Source organism: Dipteris shenzhenensis, chromosome 13, assembly GCF_047967505.1.
Source record: "Dipteris shenzhenensis isolate YYH24624 ecotype China chromosome 13, Dip_SZ_1.0, whole genome shotgun sequence".
Lineage (NCBI taxonomy): Eukaryota > Viridiplantae > Streptophyta > Polypodiopsida > Gleicheniales > Dipteridaceae > Dipteris > Dipteris shenzhenensis.
The window spans coordinates 33,574,034-33,591,314 of NC_141608.1; the positions used below are offsets into that span (position 1 = coordinate 33,574,034).

At 48.7% G+C, this 17,281-nt stretch overlaps 1 protein-coding gene and 1 pseudogene across 5 annotated transcripts in view; one reads left to right on the forward strand and one right to left on the reverse strand.

Annotated features, from left to right (window-relative positions):
• Positions 1 to 17,281, forward strand: part of LOC147895320 (ADP-ribosylation factor GTPase-activating protein AGD12-like) — a 91,868-nt gene that overhangs the window by 57,781 nt on the left and 16,806 nt on the right. The gene's annotated exons all lie outside the window — the stretch shown is intronic.
• Positions 2,502 to 4,669, reverse strand: LOC147895321 (uncharacterized; annotated as a pseudogene).

Consider the following 17,281-nt stretch of genomic DNA (forward strand, 5'->3'; position numbering starts at 1 on the left):
TCCAAACCATGAGAAGGCTACGAATGAGCGGGGAGCGGGGGTGAGTGAGCGGTGTAGAAGTGAAGATCCACCTGAGGGACGGTAGCCACTCTCCACCTCGGCGCGGGACGCAAGAACCGATCCCCTGCTGAAGTAACATCTTCCACGTTTGTCCCCCTAGGGTCAAACCGCGGTGAGTGAGCGGTGTAGAAGTGAAGATCCACCTGAGGGACGGTAGCCACTCTCCACCTCGGCGCGGGACGCAAGAACCGATCCCCTGCTGAAGTAACATCTTCCACGTTTGTCCTCCTAGGGTCAAACCGCGGATAACCAACTTGCCCAGCAGGGCCTAACTCTGAAGCTCAGGATTGATGACCCCCAAGCCACCCTCAGCCTGCGGAAGAATGACTGTCTGTCAAGCTACCGTGGCTCTGGTATCTCTGAGACCGTCCCCCCTAGACCACAGGAAATTCCGGACCAACCTCCTAAGCTGTGTCACGCTGGATCTCGAGAAACACCAACAAGAGGCCACATACCATGCCGTGGCCAGGAGAACCTGGTTGACTACAAGAGCACGACCTGCAAGAGAGAGCTTAGCAGTGCTCCAGAAAGCCAGCTTCCGTCGAATGGAATCTAGCACCGGGAGAAACTGCTGAGCTGGCGTGATGTCCAGGCCGACCTGAAAGCCGAGATATCTAGCTGTCTGTCCCCGCGGGATCCATCTGAAACCCAAAAACCTCCCCCACTGTGAGCACGCCCCGGGGTTTGTGAGAAAACCAACTGATTTGTTCCAGTTGATTTTCGCACCGGCTGTCGAACATAAGACCTCTAGGGCCAGCCTCACCCTCTCCAGCATCATCTCATCATCCTGAACGTGGTGCTGTGTCATCTGCATACTCCGAGTCCAGGAGCTCCGTGTCCTCCCTGATGGGAAGGCGAACACCCCGGATCCCGGTCGACCTCGCCTGAAGGTAGTATGTCATGGCCTCGACGAAGAAGAGAAACAGGTAAGGAGCGAGGGGGCAACCCTGACGCACTGATCTCTCCAAACGAAATCGCTCTCCCATCCTGCCACCGATGATGACCCTGCTGGAAGCTGTCCTGTATAACGCTGAATCCATCCTACTGGGAACCCTAGTCGCTCCAGAGTACCCTCCAAGAAGGACCAGTCCACTCAATCGTAGGCCTTGTCAAAGTCGAGAAGTAGGATGGCTAAATGTGACCCACTGTGCTGAGCCCACTCCGTCGCCTCTGAGAAGGTGAAGACATTATCCAGGATACTGCGATCCTGGACAAAGCCTGTCTGAGTGTCATGAATGAGGTCAGGAAGTAGAGGCCGAACTCTGGCGCTGATCATCTTGGCAAGGATTTTGTAGGCAGTGGTGAGGAGAGTGATCGGGCGCCACTGACAGATCTCCTGTCGATCTCCTCCCTTCGGGATGAGGCAAATCAGTCCCGAGGAGAGGCTCTCTGGCATATATCCGCTGCTGAAAATCCTCTGAAGGGCTGCTAGGAGGGGTTGATGGATCTGATCCAGAAGGAGGTGAAGAAAGCGCGAGAGCCCATCCTCGCCAGGGCATTTCTGCCCATCGATGGCCATCAAGGCCTCCAGCATCTCGTCAGTAGTGAACGGTGCCATCAACGTTGCCTGCATGCTGGGCTGAACAAGGGCTGGAATGTGCCTCCACACCTCCTCGCGGGAACGTCGAGTACGAGGGGCAAGCTGCTCCTGCTGGAAAAGAGTCCTGTAGAAGTCGGTAGCCAACCCCAAGACCTCACCCGGATCAGTAACGATGTGCCCCTCCGCTGTCCTAAGACTCCGTAGCTGATCACCTGCTGCTCTCTGGCCATGCGTCCTGAAGAACTCCCTGCTCATCCGGTCGCCCTTCCGAGCCCAGTATGAGAGGGAGGCGTGATAGGAAAACTCTGAGCGGCGCTGGAGAGTCTCCTCAAGAAGGGCTCTGGCTCGAAGGGCCTGGATCCGAAGCTCCTCCGAGCCCGGGGCTGCCTGCTGGAGTCATAGTTTTTTCCATACGTTACCATACGCATACGTCATACGAGTACGGAAGTATGATTGGAGTATGGTTCAGCCCTTGGGGCTGAAACATATGTGACCCTAGTTTTATCCAAAAAATTTCAGAAAAATATAGATTGATCATTGATCATTGTACACATTAAATTGACACAGAGGTATTTACTATTAAACTGAAACTTGAAACTTGTATAATTGTATTAATTTTAAAGTCGTCAATCATGAGTCATGAGTCATGAGTCGTGAATCGTGATTCTTCATTCATGAAAGACTCCAGCCTCCAGAGACTGTAGTCATCTGGATTCTAGATTTTGATACATCATAGATGGAATCATAGATCATAGATCAATAATCAATACTACACCAAAAGGTCCAAAACATCATGATCAAACTTCAAAGGAAGTAGGTACACCGTATTAGTAAGTTGTAACTACACCAAAACATGAAAGGCAAAACATCATAAAGAAAAGGCTGCCAGTGTGCCACAGCCTCAAGCTGCATCTTCATTCTCATCCTCTTGCTCATCCTCATCCTCATCATCATCTGCATCAATGCCTGCACCCTCCTCATCCTCCTCCTCCTCCTCATCACTATCATCCTCATCTGCCTCGCCATATGGAACTCCAAAAGACTAGAGCTGCTTGAAGCTGCAGCAACATCCATCGTTCCTGTAAGTGTAACAATAGGGGCTGCAATGTCTTCTCCCTCTGTATCTGCTTGCCTCGCTAGCAGCCTATCATCATCCTTCTCCTTGTTGATCATTTCTAGGGTCACTTCTATCTTCTCAAATCCCCTTTCCTTGATTTTGGAAATGAGACGCAAATTAGTATGGATGTATACTAATTTCTCGGTATTCTTTGGAAGCAGCCTATTCCTTCTTTTAGTATGGATAAGAGAGAATGTGCTCCAATTCCTCTCACAAGGAGAAGCACATGTGCCTTGCGAGAGCACTCGAAGAGCTAACCGCTGTAAATTTGGTGTGTGAGCCCCAAATGTCTCCCACCATTTCACCCCTTGGTGCATTCTCTTTTCATCCTTTGCAATCGCACGAGCAAATGTGCCTGACATGGATTTGTAAATATCCAACTCATCACATAAGGTGCCTTGGCTATCAACATCATACTTGGTGTACCGCTCTATGGCATCCATCCACCCATCGTGCACCTCCTTGTCACTATCTGGATTTTTCTCTCTCCAAATAGGATGGAGAACAAATGCTGCCGCATGCAATGGAGAATGCATCATATTCCACCTGTCAACACATAAGGCTCTAACATCAGCCAGCTTTGAGGATTCAATCCCATCAATAGTTGCCATCTTCTCGACCATCCGATCAGTGAGTTCATATACAAGTCCCATGGTAGCCCCTTCCCTATCAGCCAGGCGAAGGATCTTCAAAATAGGTGCACAAAGCTTCGCAATGAGTCTTGCATCTTGCCAAAATGAAGCACCCAATATTATAGAAGACACCTGTTGTGCTTTCACAGTGCGTGACACCTTCTTCTTGCAATACTCATCACTGACAACCATGCGACGCAATCCATTGTATACCCTCTCATCCAACAAGTTTGCTAACATGATAAACATGTAAGCAAACCGTGTTTGTGCTGGCTTCACCAATTCCTTCTTGCTGAATTTTCTATACATTGCTAACACGGTGTGTTTCCGGGTAACAAATGTCACAATCATGTTAGCATGTACCAACACTGGCTTTACCCATGGAAGCTTTCCAATGTCCTCAAACAAGAGGTCAAGGCAATGGCATGTGCATCTAGTATAGAAAATGTGAGGCCACTCTTCCTCCACCAATTCTCCTGCCCGCACACAGTTAGATGCATTGTCCATACACACCTGCACCACATTTTCAGCCCCAACATCAAGAATGGCATCTTTCAGTATCCCAAAGATGTACTCCCCTGACTTATACTGCCCACTTGTGTCCACGGACTTCAAGAAGGCTAAACCAAATATGCATGAGACCATAATATTGATTATAGGCCGGCGTCGAGTGTCAGACCAACCATCACAAGTTATGGTGCAGCCATATTTTTTCCACTTATCCCGAAACTGTAGCATCTCTTGATCTATGCATACTGCTTCATTAGTTAGCTCCGTTGTGCGCAAAACATTGTAGGATGGAGGCTTGACGGTAGGCCCAACTTGGCCAATGGCACGAACCATCTCCAAAAAATAAGGGCTCCTCACCTTCCAATGAGGAATATCCTCTGCAAAGAAAAAACGACGGAGAGCAATGTATGCATCCTTCCGTGCTTGTGACTCCCATGCCTTTTCCAAGGTTCCCTTTGACGTCTTCAACTTCTTTTGCTTTGGCTCATATGCACTGCCAGATGCATTTCCACTTGCAGTACCACTCACTGAGGCATCTCCCAAATCAGCCACATCTTCAACAAGCTGTTTTGCAGTAGTTTTTAGGGCCACCTTTGCCTGCAATCTTCGACAAGTATCTTTCACATTTTCAGGAGGAGCAGTATACTTGTCAACCCCTAAGCGTGTGAGCCCAAGAAAATGTGCCCTTATACGGGTCGGTCCTCCATCCCATGAATGAGGGCAATATTTACATTTACAAGTGAATTGGCCCTTCCCCAAAGGCTTCTAGGCCTCTACAAATTCCCATTCTGGTCCTTTTTGTCTTCCCATTTGTAGATCTGCAAGCTGCAAATTTGCAAAAGAGGGCAAATAAGGCATTGGGCAAAGGAACAATTTCCAAAGAGGGCTTGAAGTCCTTGCAGGCTGCCCTGTTAGATGGCATCAACTAAAGAGAGAGCACTTGCTGCAAAACAGGAAAAAAAAGCAGCCATTGCATTTACCTTGACACTTGGAGCAGGTAGAGCGTAGAGGCAAGCTGCGGGCTGCAACTGTACGGTGACCACTCACCTCCAAAGCAAGTAGAAGAGGGCAAAGGGCTGTCTAAATAGAGGGCAGCAAGGTGCTGAAGAAGAGGGCAAACTGAAGAAGAGTGAAGGGCTGAGGGGACTCGGGAGTCGGGACTGAAGAAGAGGGCAGCAAGGTGCTGAAGAAGAGGGCAAAGGGCTGCAGCCTGCAGCCTGCCTAAATAGAGGGCAAAGTTCAAACGTCAGCCTAAATAGGCTCTTGAGGGCCGAGGCAGCAATGGTCGGTGTGCAGCCTGCAAGCAGAGAGTCGGTCGATGGCGAACAGTTCGGAAGCCTTCGCAAGGATGTCGTACGGAATCCGGATTCGAACATAGCAGCCAAGCAACAATATAAGCCTTAAGGTACGCATCCCGATTTTTTCACCCCAAAAAAAGTCACGTACGGAAATCCGTACGAACGTCCGTACGTATGGCCGTACGGAATCCGTACGGAAAAAACGGCCGTACGCGTATGGATGCAACAGTGGTTGGAGTCGGTGAATGGAGGCGAGGTCCCTACGAAGAGCTCTCTCTCTGCCCCACCACTCCTGGCGAACTTGAAGGGCTGCGAGCTGGCAAATCTGGCTGGACTCCTGCAAAGCCTGCGCCACCGAATCTACCAGATCCACGCACTCGCCCCAATCTCTGTCCCAAAGGCTACCGATACTACTGCGCACCACCTCCCTCAAGAAGATGGAGTCGGGAATCCGGCATGAATGGGGAGGAAGGGACTGAGCTGCCGAGTCTAATGATAAGAGCATAGGCGCGTGGTCGGAGAGTGTCGTCGTCCCTGGCACTATACCCGCCTGACCACCTTTGCTGATGGCCCAATCATTGACATAAAATCTATGCAGTCTCTCCAGGAGTCTGCCTCCTTCCCTGTGGAAGCCCCACGAGAAGTCCAAGCTCCCGTGCCAACGGCGGAAGGACGGGTCTCTCCAGCTGTCCCTACCTCCTGTCGCGAAGATAAAGGAGTCCTAAGCGGACTGCTCTGCCTGAGCCATACCTATAAACTCTGGTCCTCTGCCCTGCTGGTCCTCCAAGGTCTCCAGATTGTTGAAGTCACCTCCAACAATCCAGGAATCCATGTCTGGGAGAATCCCTGTGAGTGTCCTCCAGAAAGTGGCTCTGCATCGGAGGTTTGTGGGAGCATAGATGTTGAGGATTCCTATTTTGGAACCCTCCAACTCTAGGCCAACCCAAAGTGCACGGCCTGGAATCAACGTATCATGACCAAAAACTCCCTGGGCAAACAGCTCGCACACGGAAGTATAGACACCGCCACTCCTCCCCTGTGCGCCAATCGAGGGCTCCCAATAAGTGTGAGAGCGTCCAGGGAGGATCTTCCCGCAGCTACGGGAATGAGCCACTGAAAGCTTATGCTCCTGGAGCAGAAGTATATCCAAGTGACCAATCACTGCTGGCTGAAGTTCCTGTCTCAAGATGAGCTTCCTAGGACCACGGGTGCCAGAAGAATGAAACCCGTTCACGTTCCAGGAGACAAGGTGTAAGCTCATGGTGAGGACTGGTAGGCTGCGAACAACTGTCTGCTCGCGGCTGATGTCGATGAAGAAGCTGACATTTCGGAATGGAGGCGCTGACGCTTTTGAGAGGGTTTGGAGGGGGAGGCGGGGTCGTCCTGCCCGTTCTTCAAAACTTTTAGCAAAGGCGTGAGGCCTTTAGTGCCATGGACAAACGCTTTCTCGAGCCAGCTCGAGATCTCTGAGGTAGTCATCCCGTAGAAGGCTCGGAGTTTTTGAGGAGTCCAGGCTCTGACATCCTGGGGAAGGGGCCACGACAGAGGGGGCCTGAGGATCACAATCAATCTGAAGCGCTTGGCGGCGCAGCGCCACCGCAGGCGCACGTCACCCTCGGACCACTGAGTCTCGAGAAGCTGTCCACCTGACGGGCCTATCCAGGAGCAAACCTGAGCGTGCGTCTGCTCTCTGAGAGCCTCCCAGACCGAGTCGTCTGTCCAAGTCTCGGTGCCGTCGCTGAGAGATGTGAAAGCAAAGCTAGGGCCATCCCTCGGGGCCAAGGCTACGATCTTCCCATCCGCCCCTTTACGGAGCAGGAAGATACTGATGTCGAGACAAGCAGGGAAGGTTCCAAGGTCAGCCACATGTAAGTAGTCCCAGGGGCCAGATCTGTAGAAGTCGCGAGGAAGCTCTCTCTCTTGAAGCTGAGACCCGCCAGAGTCTACAACTGAGGGGGTCGGGCTAGCAGACAGGGAAGACTGCTCCAGGGGTGGTGTAGACTCGGGGTGTCCTGCCTGGGGTGGGGAAGGGGGAGGAGGCTGAGGGGTAGGCAACTCAGACTCCACGGAAGCGACTAGCGGGGGGGGCGGAGGAGGGGGAGTGGGGGCTGCTCGCGGCTGAGGAATCAACGGTGCAGCTGACACTGCAGGAGAGTTGAGAGGGGCGGGGGGAGGGGGATGGGGCTGAACCTGGGATTGGGGGTGAGAAGGAAGAGGAGGGGGCCGAAGAGGAAGAGGCGGGGGCTGATGCTGCGGGTCGGGAAGAGGGGGGTGCAACTGGGGAAGGGGCTGGGACTGAGTGGAAGGGGACTGGGGAGCGGAAGAGAGGGGGACCTGAGTCTGCGGAGGGCGGGCTACAGTCGAAGAAGAAGCTCTCCCAGGACCCTGGGGCGGCTGCCTGTCAGGTCTCTGAGGCGCTGCTGCAGGTTGGGTAACCTCTGCCTCCTTGCCTTTTACAGAAATCTTCTTATTCTTTCCTCTTTTCCTTCTGACCTCAGTCCAGCCGCCAGCCATCTCTGGACCGGACTCCGGCTGCCTCTGCTCCTCCTGACGTGGCTGCCCGGAGGGGGGGGGGAGGGGGCGGAGGGGGGCGGGGGGGGCCGAGAGGAACTGGAGAATCGTGGGCAAAAAGCAGCCAGGTGCCCAAAGCCGTGACACCTCAGGCGCCTGGCTGTCCTGTGACTACCATGCTCTGGGTAATGCTGCCAGCGTCTGTCACGATCTCAATCACTGTAGGGAGAGTCGCAGGGTCTGCCACAGCCACACGGACTCGAGGGGCTTCTGCCGCAGTAACCGCGTCGGCGAAAGTGTCATGCATTACCCAGCCAAAGTGGGAGCCCAGGTCCCTGACTATCGGCCGCAACTCAGCAGCAAGGCCTGGAAAAACTAGCGTCACTGGGTGGCGAGGTATGCGAAAACGAGCATCAAAATCCGCTGCGCTGAATCCACGGTACCAAGGGACTATCATGATGATCTTTCCATCCACAGATGTGGGGGAACCAGCAATCAGGTTGCTCGCAGCTTTCGCAGTGGAGAGTTTAAGCCAGAAGATGCCCCTTCCCATAAGGGCCACCTCCTCAATGTGGCTGTCCTCTAGCATGAGAGTGGACTGGAGCCAGTCCCTGATGGCTGATCTGGAGGGGGAGTGTCCAATGACTCTGCCATAGACGGAAGTAAGGGCAAAGTCATTGGCAACCTCTTGTACCCGAGACGACTGTTGCTCTGTCAAGGTAACGCGGTAGGCCTCTGGAGAGGGAGGGTCCGACTGGGCCTCCGGTTCCGGGCAGGGAGCCGCCATACCGCCAAGACAAACTGCGAGACCTCCGATGAAGAAGAGGCTGCCACCCAAAAAGGGGGGAGATAGACAAGGGGGTGGAGCTTCTTGTGAAAAGCTCCGAGATACACTCTCTAGATCAAATCATTATGGTGGTTAATTTTTAAATTGTCCTGTGCTTGAACTTTTTGGACTTAGAAGTACACTGGTTTAAAGTTTGGTTATATGTTTGGAAGCTTCTTGTGTCTCAAAGTCTTAAGATTTTGAGGTGTTTGTACCTTTACTCCCTCACCCCAACTCTCAAGGCACAACTCTCTCTCTCAAGCCATGGAAGAGCTCAAAACAGTAAATGCTAATCTCAGGAAAGAATGGCAGCTATGCAGGCCACCATGCAAGGGAAACATGCTGAGCTCACGCAGCAAATCACCTAGGGAGAAGCGAAGATGATGGAGTGGAAAGAGGTGGTTACGAAAGGCACATCAGCCCCCAAGAAGGAGATATTTTCAGATGCCTTGGAGGAGGACAAGAGACGGGACAGCAAGTCCTTAAATGTTCTGGTCAGAGGCCTAGCAGTAGGTGACACCCCTACAGCAGTTGCCAAAGCACTGTTCACCAATATGGCTGTCAACCTTAGTTGCAAGGCAGCTTGGAGGGTGGGCAAGTCCGACACACCGACAAGGCCACTAGTAGTGAGATTCTGGACAAAAACCAACAGGTATAACCTCATGAGCATGAGGGCAATGTTGAAGGGAACCAGGACTTATTTGGATGATGACCTCACACTCTTACAAGAAGAACACCGGAGGGAAGGGATGGTACGTGTGATGGCATATTCCAAAGCACTGTTCACCAATATGGCTGTCAACCTTGCAAAGCAGCTTGGAAGGTGGGCAAGGCTGATGCACCGAAAAGGCCGCCACTAGTAGTGAGATTCTGGATCACATTTCTACAAGAAGAACACCAGAGGGAGAGGATGGTACGTGTGATGGCAGCGAGGCAGGAAGGGAAGTGAGTTGCCTATAGAGATGGCAAAGTGATTATCCGAGAGAGGGCTGAAAGGATAGGAAGAGAAGAAAGGGAAGTGGACAACCAATGACGGTGTCGGGCCCATGAGAACAAATTGCATATGGCAGTGATGAACTATAATGGTACCCTCTGGTCTGACCATGGGGTTTCTCAGAGACCTATACTAACAGAGGTTCACATGTTAGCCTAGAGAGGAGACTGCTGACTGCTCACAGTAATAGGATACACCTCGGAGTCAGCTCATAGAAGGGAGATGAGGAGCGACAACAATATGAGGCTCTGGAGGAGTGGCGGTCCTCTTTTATCTGTGATGCTGAAGGATGAACACACACCACATGTTCAGTCGCCTGACACACGATCGATTTTCATTGTAGTATGCTTCTTCCCTCTTGGACACATCATCATACATGCATGAGGTTACCACAGAGGGTCATAGCCTATATGAGACAATATATAGTGATATCATGGATGCTCTAGGCAGGGGGAGATCTTCCTCCTAGGCGACTTCAATGCGTGCACGGGGAGCAGACAGGTGGATTTACTTGACTTTGGGAATTGGATCTATACCCCTCGGAGTACTAGAGATGGATTTGGCAAAGCTTGGGATAGTGAGGCACTCATAGGATGCACCACGTCACAGGATCCGGTCGATACCTACTGGGCATATATAACGGTCTTCATGGGTGGTTGTAATTAGAGGGCTCACCTATTTCCCACATGGAGGGGGGACGAGTACAATATACTACCTTATGGGTTCCCTAGCCCCTGTCTTGCATGCACATGATCTTACTATCCCTCTCTCCCACTTGGCGCTGACCTCTCCTATCTGGCATTCAGCATTGTCAGCCACAGGACGGGACCCTCCATTCCCCACCATGTGTAGACACACTTCAACCATGCCCTTGATGCAGTTTACATGAGCCACTTGTCTCGTGAGCTACTGACCCCCCTCGAAGATGATGCAGACCTTGCTCATGCCTCAGGCACTCTAGTATCATTGGTTTGGGATGCCATTGCCAGACCCTTCCCCACAGCTAGAACGCATCCCCCTAGCTAAGAAGATGCCCTAGAACCCATGGGTTGATGATGAGTGGCGAGAGCTCACCTCATATGTGAGTGGGCTTTGGGACACCTTTCGTCGTACGATGCTTGAGGTGCAAGGGATATCACGTCGCTTTATGTCATAAGAGACGGGCTTTCCCTCTAGGATGAAGGAGGTGATCGGATCTTTTTGAGGGGATCCCACCAATGCATGGGGGCTTCTCTCTAAGGGTAAGTCACCCATTCCCATTACAAATTGAGGCGTCTGGCGCATTTACGTGACCTCGCTCTATGACACCTTGACTTAGGCACCACCTGATATGTCTTCTCTCCCAGGCCCATCACATCCATCTGCCCCCTCTCACTGACACTCTTTGGGCTTAATATTGATGAGATCACGACTTTCATTGATCGCCTAGGAGGGAAGGGATCCTTGCTTGCTGATTTTGATGATACAGATAGTGTTGTACGTAGATGATAGTTCTCATATCCTCTTTAGTGATAGGGTTATAGAGACACTAAAAGGCCCTATAGGTGTTTTGCACGCAAAGAGACTTGACAGTCAACCTTGGCGAGACTAAGGTTATGATCTTCAAGACCGCATAGGCATCGATTCATCGACATAGCTTCACTTACAGAGGGGATCTAGTTAAGATCGTACAATCATACACCTATCTAGGGGCAGTCTTCATGGGGTCAGTTTTCACGATGATTCATGCAGTGAGGGCACAACTTACATGAGGGCAGAAATCTCTGGCTCGACTAGAGCAACAGTGCTTTCATGCACATTCCCAAGAACCTCCGATGAAGGGATGGCTATTCAATACACTTGCGAGGCTGACAGCCATGTATGCAACACCCTCTTGGGGGAGTTACCTATCGGCAATCAATTGGGAGAGTTTTGAGAGGCTATAGGTGATTATGCGGACCAAGATGATTCGGAGTAAGCCCTCGGTCTCTCATGAGATTGTACAGGCAGATTTCGCTATCTCACCCACATACACATACTTTTTTGTGTGGTGAAAACACACACTTTTTTTGTGAAACCATATATTTTTGTGTGGGAAACCTCAAAAGAGGAGAAAACCCACCATGAAGTACAAAGTAAAAAGATTACAAGTGAAACTCTTGGGAGAAAAACTTCCCAGAGATCACTAGAAAGTAAAAAAATATACATTAACGAGGGGGAGGATCAAGCAGTATATCCTCCATCTTAAGATTATTCACTTCCAAAAAATGAGACAAGGGAAAGTGGCCCCTTCAATGAAACAAAGTTGCTTTTTGCCCTTAATAATTTTTCTTGAGATAAGCTGGTATCCTGAACTTCTGAACCAAAGGGTCAAAAACCTGCCACAACCATGGATGAAAAGAATCCAAACAAAAAGGAACCTCAGTATTCTGAATACAGCCAGTCTCCAAAGTAGATGCCCGCACTGCAGCCACTGTCTGAACAGAAGTATCTGGAGAGGAGCAAGACTCCATATCATTATTTCCAACAATATCATCCTGAGCAGAAATACATTGTAACTATTTCTCGAAAACACACACAATTTTTTAGTGAAATCTTTTATTTCTGCGTGGGAAACCTCAAAAAGAGGTGAAAATCCACCAATAAGTACAAAGATAAAATTTACAAGTAAGACCTTAGAGAAAAAAACTCATGAGGCAACCAAGTAAAAATTTACATATCAGTTGGAGGAGAATCCAACAGAACATCATCCATTTTCAAATTATTGACTTGTAAAAAGTGATGGAACAGAGTGACATCCCCATCAATAAAACAAAGTCGTTTTTTCCCCTTGTGATTCTTCTTAATGTAAGCTGGAAGCCGAAACTTCTGAACCACAGGATCAAAAACCTGCTGCAACCAAGGATGAAAAGATTCGAGGGAAAAAGGAACAACAGTATTCGAGACTGAGAGGCTCTGTAAAGGGGCAAGCATATCAACAAGCTTCTCAAGGGAAGGAACATGAAACTCCAGATAAATATCTGCATTCGGAATGCTAGTATCTGGAGTTGAAGGAGACTGTAGATTTTCTTCCACATCTTGCATAACAGCAGCATTTTGCATCAGTGAAGATGAATCTAACAGAACAACTTTAGGCGTTGAAGTAGCAACATGAACTGGATCACAAGAAACCTGACAATCTGACATTGTAGGGAGTGGATCCGGAACTGATAAAACAGCAAAAGGATTAGAATCCTTAACCAACGTAGCATCCTGAACTTTCCTCCAGACTTTAGAAGGCTTGAAACAATGCCGGATTTCCTGTGTGTTGGAGGAAGAAAGAGGAACCGCATGAACCGGTACAGAAGGAGAAGAAGTTTGCAGAGCAGGAGCTAGAGAAGAAGACGATGGGCATGCTCTAGCAAAATGGCCTGACTGGCGACATTTATAGCAAGCATTAGGAAAGGAGGCAAAGCGAAGAGAAATCCGGAGAGGATGAGGCAATTCAAAGTCCACGTCCAGGCATGGAGGTATAAGATACTCCATATCCCAAAGAACACATACCCGAATATCTCTGCTTGTGACCAAGAAGTCCTGCTTTGGAATGAAAAGAACACGGCCTAGCAAGGCTGCAAGAGAAGGAACATGCTGAAGAGGCGGGACCGGCAAATCTTTGAGGGTAACCCAAACATGACAGAAGTGGAGGAGGGAGCGGCTTGGATCAAAAAGAGGATCCCAAGGCATAACAATTGCAAAGTGACCTGCTCCATGAACTTCACCCAAAGTAAGCAAGTGGAAGACAGTGTCCATAGAGGCACAATGAGCAAAATAGAACCCCTTGCCCATGAACACAAAAGAAGTAATCTTCCCGACACCCACTGCAGCAGCGGAGGACCAAGCTTGCAAAGAAGCCATCGTCATAACTCTTCCCATAAAATAAAGGCAAACACCAAGTTGTTGTTCTTGGCGAATACTCTGAAGGAAAGTGTCAGGGGAAAGAGTTCTTCGTAAGGAAAATCCAGCAGCAGAAGGCGAGGTCACCGAATCACCACACAGTTGACGAAGCAAATCATGTTGAAGTGAAGAAGAGGGGAAGGCAGAAGAATCTAATTTGGCAGCCTTCACCCCTTCCAAAAGTAATGGGGAAAGGGAATCCCTTTTCTGAGCATAATGCAAAGTAGGAGATGAAGGGCTGGAAAAGGAAGGAGAAGAAAAGGAAACAGGCACAGAGAACGGAGAGGGGACGGGGGCATAGGGAATGGAGGCAGGAAGGGGCTGAGCAGAGGAGCAAACAGCTGAAGCAGAGACAAAAGGATGTACAGACTGCAGAGGCTGCACATTGGGCACCTGAAACGGAAGAGTCGACTGCAGAGATGGTACGGACAGCAGCAGGCCAGGAGCAGAGGAGGGCTGGAGCAGCATTGGATGCTGTGGGAAGGGGACAGAAAGCAGTGGATGCTGTACAGGAGATGGCAGGACAGGTACGGATGCAGACGGGGCAGGTACGGAGGCTGATAGAGGCTGTACGGGAGAAAACGGGAGCTGTACGGTGGGCGGAATGTGTACAGATTGAAGAGGCTGTACGGATAGGTACGGGGAGGGATGAGAGGAAAGATGAGGAGGTACAGGGGACAAGGGTACGGGCAGGGAGGAGGGAGCTAGAGAGCTCTCCGTCTCCATCACGCCACACACACACACACACACACACACACCCTGGTGAACACACACACCTTTTTTTTAGTGAAATCTTATATTTCTGTGTGGGAAACCTCAAAAAGAGGTAAAAACCCACGAAATAAGTACAAGAAAAAAATTTACAAGTAAAGCCTCAAAGCAAAAGTCATGAGGCCTACAAGTAAAAAGTTACATATCAAGCTGGAGGAGGATCAAACACAGCATCCTCCAGCTTCAAATTATTGCTCTGTAAAAATTGATGCAGTGATGAAACCACACCATAAATAAAAACCAGCTGTTTTTTGCCCTTGTGATTCTTCTTGATATAGGCTGGTACCGGAAATTTCTGAATCACAGGGTCAAAAACCTGCTGTAACATGGGATGAAAAGATTCCAGTAAAAAAGGCACTTCTGCATCCCGAACAGAAGAAGACTCTGGCACATGCATCAGAGGCAAAAGAGCTAGATCAACATCTGTATCCACTGATGAAAGAGCTGCATTTGATAAAGCAGAACTCGGCATTTCAGCTTCACTTCACAAAGATCATATTGGTCAATTACAATATCAAAAGATTTCATTATAAGACAAGTAAATAGAGTAATGAACACACACACACACACACGCTCACTTTTTTTTTTGGAGGGGGGGGGGAAATCCATGTATGTTTATATTACAAAAAGCTGTCCACAAAGAGGAGACATGCAATTACAATATCAAAAGATTTCATTGTAAGATGAGTAAACATAGTAATGAACACACACACTTATTTTGGGGGGGTGAAAATGATGATTCTTTATATTACACAATAGCTTCCCCTCAATGGGGAACTCAAAAGTACATCAGCTGAAAATCTCAGTATATGACAAAAAATCTCAGTATATGACAAATATACATTGTAGTCTATGTAATGAACCTCCACACACACACACACACACACACACACACACATTTTTATTTTTTTTTGTAAAATAAATTTCGCATCAAGAAAACATTTACATTCATAGCTGTCCCAAAATGGGACAGCTACTACTTACAATGAATATTGACAACTAAAAGTAGTAAATGTTGCTCGACTAAAGAATGGCTAGTACAAAAGAACTTAAAAAACTCAAAGAACACTTCCAAGTTGGACCGCCGAAAGATCTCCCATGCAATGTGTGTCCTGCAGAGAGCAAAGTAGGGAGGAACATAAGAAATGATAAACATACATAGCAGAGTGTCCATAGAGCCGAGAAGTACAGCCATGATATAATGACCAAAGAGCCCAATACCGACACCAACTGAAAAACTGAATGTAGTCGAAGGTGGGGGCATATCTCCCAAACAAGCAAAACTGCCTGCCAAGGAAAATGGGCAAGAAGATAAGTCCCCAATCTAGCAAGAAAGGCACGGGCAAGTGGGTAGGTCTAGAGTAGATGAAGAACTGTCACCCTTGGATGCGAACAAGATGGACAATGCGAAGAAGTAATGTGCCTGATAGCCATGAAAGAACCCGTTGGCAAAGCACCAGCCAAACACCACCATAAGAAAAGCCGTTGTCTAAGCCCGTTGTCTAAGCGGGAGTTATTGATCCAAATACGGCCAAGACAAACCTTCCACCAAGGCAAGTGGTTTGTCAAGATGCCAGATAGGAAGACCCCGCTCATGAATCCATGGCTATGGTAGAAGAAGATGATAAGCTTTCTTGGTAGTGAGATCTGCAAAGGAGACAGAAGAATAACCTGGGATGCCTCGATCAAATCTCCAATCCAAAAGAGAAAGATGTGTTAACAAACGGGAAACTGCTTGGAAAGGAAGTAGCATGGTAGTGAGAATACGTCAGATAGGCCTCTGATGCATACCCAAAGAGAACTGTGCCCTGGCGTGTGAAAAAGAAAGAGTAAGCCCCCTATTGTCAACCACATCAGCTACTGTGGAGATACCCAATCGATGTAGGAAGTAGGCCTTCCTAGGCTGAAGATGAGCCAATGGTGGATCAAAGACCTTTCTCCAATGAATATTCTATAGACGGAGGGTATTTTCGATCCGTGGGACTCCAGTAGAAACTGCCAATCCCGAAGTAGAAAAAGCATAGCCAGGAATAGTACCATGTAGATGCCCAAAGATAATTTCTGATAGAGCCAGAATCGGTTGTCCAAAAGCATCAGTACGAAGAGAAGAAAACATACACAAGAGAGCATAAGTGTCCATGGCTGATGTTTCTCTAGGAAAGTAAGCAAAAGTGTAGCCTTGCGAGCTATCACATGAATATGAATATTCAAAATATTTAAACCCCCATGCATCTTGAGTGAACAGACATAGTTGTACTTCAGTAGGCAATCCGCCTTACAATCCGTTTTAGTCATTGCATTGCCCTGGATATGAGTTTTTCAATGTCTGTGAAAGACCAAGGAATCAAAGGCAAGTGAAATTGCACACAGGCCATTGTAATAGATTGCACTATTCGAAGGTGAACATGCAATGGCCATCTAGAGAGCTTCCAATAATCTATTTTATGAAAGAGCTTCTGCAAAACCCATAGTCTTTCTTGCGGCAGAGAAATACGCTAACCAATGGGATAACCCAAATGACGGACAATCTGATCAGCAGGCAAAATCACTCCAGGCCATAAATTATGGTGCCAATCACTTGCATGGAGAGGAAGGAGTTTGGGTTTAGCAAAGTTCACTTTCAATCCAATTGGAAGGCCAAATGAATGAAGAGCCTGCATAATATGGCGAACATCCGAGGCAGAGTTTCTAAGAAAAAAGAAGGAATCATCCGCATAGGCTTGACTTTCAAAAGGAGGAGCTCCAAGAATATTAATGCCATGCAAACACTGGCGAGAAACCAAATCATCCATATGCATCAAGAGTGGATGTGTAGCAATGGCAAAAAGCAGAGCACTAACTGGACAGCCCCAACGAACAGGCCGTCCTAATGACCATGAAGAGGAAAGGGCATCAACAAAAGGCAGGATGCTATGCCACCATCATAAAGCGAGTGAACTACCCTTTGCATCTTATATCCAGAACCCAATCTCTGCATGACATCTACAATGAAATCCCATCCGACTGTATCAAATGCTTTTTCAATGTCTATCTGCATGATCAAAACATCCTAATGTGTGTATTTGGCATATTTAATACCAATATTATCCAAGATTTGCCTGCGAGGCACA